This window comes from Phragmites australis, chromosome 16, assembly GCF_958298935.1.
Source record: "Phragmites australis chromosome 16, lpPhrAust1.1, whole genome shotgun sequence".
In the NCBI taxonomy this organism is placed as follows: domain Eukaryota; kingdom Viridiplantae; phylum Streptophyta; class Magnoliopsida; order Poales; family Poaceae; genus Phragmites; species Phragmites australis.
Genome location: NC_084936.1, coordinates 14,451,822 through 14,458,331, shown reverse-complemented (window position 1 = coordinate 14,458,331; position 6,510 = coordinate 14,451,822). Strand labels below are relative to the sequence as shown.

Genomic DNA, 6,510 nt, shown 5'->3' with positions numbered 1-6,510 from the left:
TCATCATACCTGTACCAGCAGTTAACAGTTGTGTGACCCTCCTTGTCACACAGCTGACATCTAGGGCGGCTTGAATTATTGTTGCTGTTGTTTGGCCGTGGGTTGTTGAAGTAGCCACCTCGATTGCTGCGGCCGTTATTGCCACGACCGCGACTTCCACCCCGGCCATGCGCACCGCCTCTTCCACCACCACGCCTGCCATGGGACACGATGTTCACAGATGACTGCGACTGGGATCCCTGGATCAAGTCCATCCACTGCTCAAAGTTTAGCAGCTGGGTATAAAGCTCGGCGACAAAGATTGGTTCCACCTACGACACAAGAGAAGTCACGAGAGGATTGTGGTCGTAGTCGAGGCCGGTCAGGATATACGAAACCATCTCCTCTTCATCGAGAGGTTTGCCGGCGGATGCCATCGCATCTCCGAGCGTTCTCATCTTCCCAACGTATTCAATGATCGTCGAGTTGCCTTTCTTCATCGTGGCCAACGCAATACGTGTGAGACCGCGCTCGCGTTTGAGAGGAGAACATCCCCTCAATGGCGTGCCACACCTATGCAGCCGTCTTTAGGCCGATGACTTGTGTCAGAAGCTCCCTTGAGAAGGTCGACACAAAGAATCCAAGGACCTGCTGATCCATGGTGACCCAACGCGCATACTCTAGGTTCGGTGCCTTCACCATTTTGTCGCCGTCCTTAACATCAATCTCCTTCGGAGGAGCCACCGTGGTGCCGTCAAGGAAGGTCTCCATCTGTGCACCACGCACAGCCGGAAGGACTTGTGCCTTCCACAAGAGATGGTTGTTTTTGGTCAGCTTTTCCGAGATCGGGTGACCGAATAGCGGATTGGCAAAGCTTGACAAGGAGGAGCTGGACGCCATTGTTGAAGAAGATGTGGTCTAGATGTAGCGAGAAGGAAGGGCTCTGGTTACCATGTAAAAACTAGATTTTGGTAGAAGCGTTGCTACCCCGTATCTGATTCAGTTTGGAGATAGATACTATCTCTAACAATCTATACAGCTTGAACTACACGATCTAATCTTCGTTGAACCGAACCAGACTAAGCTGAACTCATTTACATATCAATCTATAACTAGTCATCTAACAGAACCGGATCTAGGTAGAGGGTGTCAAGGGAAAAAGGGATCATCAACCCTTTAGTCCAGAATTGAAGGATGCCTGAGCAAGCTACAGATGATGCGATCCAGAAGTTTGTGGACTTGTAGGTGTAGAGCGGGCAGTGGCCGCGGACGGCGAGGAGCTCGCAGACACATGTGGGGCAGAAGGTGTGGCCGTACAGGATGTAGGCTGTGCCCTTGGCTCACGCCATGCACAGGCAGCAACAGCTAGCGACCACCCCTTTGCCCGCTGCCTCCGGCTCCACGTTGTCCTCGACCTCCAGCAGTGCCTCCGCTGGCGGGAAATCCTCCTCGCGCATTGTCGCAGTGCCGGCGCTGGCGCTCTACTCCAAGTCCTTCTTCTCCAGCAACACCATCAGGGAGACTCTCTTCCCTTGCTCCTCCTCCTCCGCCGTGGGCAGCTGACTCGACAGATCCGCAGGAGGAGGAGAAGAGCCAAACCAGATCGGGTGCAAGTGGAAGAGAAAGAACAGGGAGAGGATAGGTGTGGAATGGCTGGGGCTTAGGAATTTTATGCGAACAGACACGAGCCGGGAACAAAAAATCAGATCTATTGAAATTTTGGATCCGATCTACTGTAGTAATCATCAATGATGATTTGTGGTTAGAATCGGCACAAATACCAACTGTCAGTACCGATTCGTGTCACAAACAGATACTATTAGTGCCGGTTCTTAGTGGTTTCATCATAGTTCGAACGTGAGAGATTAAGAATTGATAACGATATATTTGCACTGACGATTCTTGCACAACTGGTATTGATGAACCGTCATTTCTTACCGCTTCTGTAGTAGTGAACTTATTATTTATATCTAGAGACATGCCATTTTTTAGTTATCTCATTATTACCATAGCAACAGTAGTTGAGCATTCTTATGACATTAAAAGAAAGTGTCAACTTGTAATCTTATCTCTTCCGTTTTTATTTGTTATGGATTCTTTTCTTTTTAATATTTTGTAGACTATAATTGGTTCTCATCTTTGAACATTTATTTTCCTTTATGCTTTATAATACATCAAATATAAAACGGAATACATAGGTAGAGCTGATCTAGTTTCGAGTGGAGTAATGATGGCTTGAATTCGTGAACTCAAACTTCGTAGCCTTAAGCGTTCAGCTAGCCTTGTAATTATTTAAGTCTAGATTTCTATGTACCATCTAGTCGAGTTCATGTATAGCAAAAAAATCGAGTGATCACACACACACACACACCCTTCAACGACCAATGGACAGCAACGCTTGAAGCTTCCCAGCGAGACCAGGGTTTCTCTCATTATCTTCCAAGTTCGTGCTGCACTCCTGTGGACGGCGCATATCCCGTGCAGATCGGTCGTGGGTGCACTTGGCGCCGCAATAGAAGGCCGTGACTACGTCGAGCGGGTTTCAGGTACTTAATTCCTCCCGAAGGAGGAGATCAATGCCGTGCAGTGTCCTCTTTCGCTGCAAGTGCTAGAGTCGCTTCCAAGTTCTAACTCTAACCTGAAGCCCACACCATATTCAGCGAGCTCACTTTGACGTTGATGACCAAGCTTGCATGGCTGCATCAACCAACCCACCAAACGATTCTCCAAATTCTGGCTGCAGATTCTCGAAAATTCTGGCTGCATGCATCTTCTTCTCCATCAAAAGCATCTCAACCCCCTGCCGCCGCCTCTTCTCGCCTCCTCCCTCGTCACTTGCCCACTTGCTCCGCACCCTTTCGACGACTCGACGAAAGCACGGCCGAGGGGCGCCCACCAGCCAGCCATGGCTGCTTCTCTCGACCTCCCTGACATGGCCGCGTGCTTGAGGGCGTCCCTGTTCGATGCGCTCTCCGGTGGCCTGGATACGTGGACGTTAGATCTGCGCTACCGCGTGCCGACGCTTGTTTCGATTGTTTTTGTAGAATTGTATTGCTCAAGTGTATATTGCATACATAGATGAGGCTTATATTTATAGGCAGCAGAAGCGCTCGCAGGCGCTGAGGCTAACGACACATACATGCAAGGGAGCTATTCCTACGGCAAGATAGTTGGCTAGCTTGTTGAGATCCTGTAGAACCGGGCGACATGCTGAAGCAGTCATTAACCGCCCTCCTCAGCCTGGAAATAGTTGAACGTTGAGGCTGCACCAAAATTCATTGAAGATCGCTGAAGGGAGACCCTTTGTGAAAATGTCAGCATATTGTGAGGAGAAATGCACATGAAGGGCTTGAACAGTACCGAGGGAGACCTTGTCACGAACAAAGTGAAGGTCTATTTGGATATGTTTGGTCCTTTGATGCTGAACCGGATTCATGGAGAAGTATGTGGCACTGACATTATCACAGAACACAATGCTGGCTCGCTGAGGAGGGTGATGAATTTCCCGGAGCAATTGCCGAAGCTAACAACATTCGGCAACAGCGTCGATGACGCCGTGATACTCCACCTCCGTGTTGGAACGTGAGATGGTGGTTTGGCGCTTAGACGACCAGGACACCAAATTGGAGCCGATGAACACAACGAACCTTGAAATGGAGCGTCTGGTGTCAAGGCACCTGGCTCAGTCCGAGTCCGAGTAGGCTATGAGTTCGTGACTAGAAGATTGATGGATCTGGAGGCCGTAGTGGGTAATTCCTCGCACATACCGTAGCACACGTTTGAGGAGTGTGAGATGAGATTGATGAGGTGCATGCATGAATAAGCACAGTTACTGAATAGCGTTGTGGATATCTGGACGGGTCAGGGTAAGATAATAGAACCCACCAGCGATACTGGGTATTCAATGGGGTTGGAGAGAAGGGTGCCATCGGTGGTGTAGAGTTTGGTTTTGGTGTTGATGGGGGTGGTACTAGGATTGCAGTGAGACATGTTTGCGCAATCAAGAAGTTCAAGAGCATATTGTTCTTGATAAAGGAAGAGGCCGGCTGTATTGCGCTCAACAAGAATTCCAAGGAAATGCGTGAAGAGACCAAGATCTTTCATAGAAAAATCCTTTTGGAGTTGGCTAATTAGGATAGGAAGGCAGAATTGTTGGCGGTAAGTATTATATCATCAACATATAATAGGAGGTAGGCAATTTGGTCATTGGATTTGTAGATGAATAAGGAGGAACCACATTTGCTAGCCTGGAACCCAAGAGAAATGACGAATCAGGTGAAACGAAGGAACTAGGCCCTTGGGGCTTGCTTGAGACCATATAGTGATTTTTGGAGTTGGCAAACGTGGTGGGTATGAGAGGCATCGACAAACCCGAATAGCTATTGAAAAAATACGGTCTCGGAGAGATTGCCATGTAGAAAAGCATTAGAAATATCTAATTGATGAAGTGGTCAAGAGAGGGAAGTAGAAATGCTGAGGATGACTCAAATGGTGGAAGGTTTAATCACTAGACTTTAGGTTTCTATGTAATCAACGCTAGATTGTTGAGTGAATCCTCAAACAACCCAACGGGCTTTGTAACAAGAGAGAGAGCCGTTAAGGTTTAGCTTATGGCGGAAAATCCATTTTTCGGTGATGATGTTAGCACTGGGAGGTGAGGGAACTATTCGAAATATGCCTTTCTAGGAGCATTACGATCTGCAGCTCAAATGGTCCCTTATGAAGTCTCTATTGGTCTTATTCTTATTGTGTGCCTTGTGAGCACGTTTGGATCCACGAAGGCAATCGCTCGGATCTTCCCCTAACCCAACCCGGGAACGGACCGGAGGGAACCGCAGCATGAGGAATGTCCGCGTCTCGTCGATGTGTTGTTGGCAATGAGGGCATTATATTCGTTGAGCATGGCCTGACACCAGTGGGGGTCTTTGAGAGCAGACTTGTAGGAGGAGGGTATGAGGGATATGGGTTCAGTGGCAGAAAGATTGAGTCTGTGGCATGGGGTAAAAATGCCGAAGCGAGCGCATATTTGCATATGATGCATTATCACATTTGGTGTGTGGGAGCGATGAGCGGACTGGAGGGTGCTGCCTGGGAGTGCGTGTTGGTGCGAGGCGGGAAAGCGATTGGACCCAAGGTGGTACCTGGCATAGGGGGATTCATTGGACACGAATCATGTGGTGTAGACAAGGGGTCCACCAGAGCTTCGGTTGCGGAGTGCGAGTCCACAGGAGCGCGTGGCGGAGGTGATGCGCGTTTGCCCGATCTTCTGAAGATAATATGATAAATTGATTGGTTGAGTTTCAACGTTTATGATCCAAAGGCTTCGATCAAAACAGATCGAGAACTCTCAAAACAACTGCACCACTACTCAACCATGCCAAGACGTAGTTGACCTCGCCAAGAAGGCTTTTCCTGCAAGCGAATCGAGAACACTAGCAAGAACATGTAGATGCAATCTAAATATTGCTAATTACCAATGAAGTACTCGAGTTTGGGGTTCAACAAACCGATAACGACAAAACTATCAAAAACAGAATAACCTAAGCTAAACCAAAGCCTAAACTATAACGGCTACCATATATTTATAGGGGGACATGAGGGGGTCAACATAGGGTTGTGCAGCCGTGGAAAGAGGCGTGCACAACCTAGACTCTGACCTCGACACGATTACAAAACTCGACAGGGTCCAGAACGGTGATGCAACACATTATTCCTTCCACTTTGACTAAATTATAAGGAATATTTGGTCAAGAATAGATCCATTGGAAAGGGCTCGACATAAGCTTTCCAGCAAGTGCAAGAACGCCTAAAACAGACTTCGTATGAGAGAGTTATGCCCGTTTTATTGATGTACTTTCTTGAGACTCGACCACGACCACGACTTCGACTAGAGCTCAGCCTTGAGTGCGAGTAGACTTGTTCTTGAGGGGTAACGTCTGAGTAAGGTTGTAGTGGTTCTCCTATGTTCCTAAGAAATAAAATATCATAAGAATTTAGTAGTAATCCATCCAAGGAAACATGAACAGCGAGAAACGAGTTCACCTGGTGATCTAATTGTCGTGCAGATACTCTTGTAATTGGACCTTGTATGAGTTGAGGATATTGGTGGTATTAATCGTATCGGAAGGAGCCATGGGCTCATCATCCTCCCCCTCTTGAATTGGAGTCGTCCTTGACTCAAGCTCATCTTCTTCTCCCAAATATGGCTGAAATATGAAATGTTAAACATGAGACTAACACCAAAATCTGCAGGTAGGTCCAATTTGTATGCATTGTCATTGATGTTCTCAATTATCTTAAATGGTCCATCAGCTCTAGATATCAACTTTGACTTTCTTAGTTCTGGAAACCTACCCTTCCTCAAATGCAACCAAACTAAATCACCCGGTTCAAATTTTATTTACTTCCTACCTTTATTTCCAACAATCATATACTTTTCAGTCATGCTCTCTATATTGTTTTTAGTTGTTTCATGCAACTTAAGAATAAATTCAGCACGTTTCTTAACATCTAAATTGAGTCTTTCAAAGG

The 6,510-nt window shown here is 47.1% G+C and overlaps 1 non-coding gene across 1 annotated transcript; it reads right to left on the bottom strand.

Moving 5' to 3' along the window:
* Positions 1 to 259: 259 nt before the first annotated feature.
* LOC133896526 (small nucleolar RNA Z247) lies at positions 260 to 398 on the bottom strand. Its single transcript, XR_009905779.1, has one exon. It is a non-coding gene; the product is annotated as a small nucleolar RNA Z247 (small nucleolar RNA).
* Between the last annotated feature and the right edge of the window lie 6,112 nt (positions 399 to 6,510).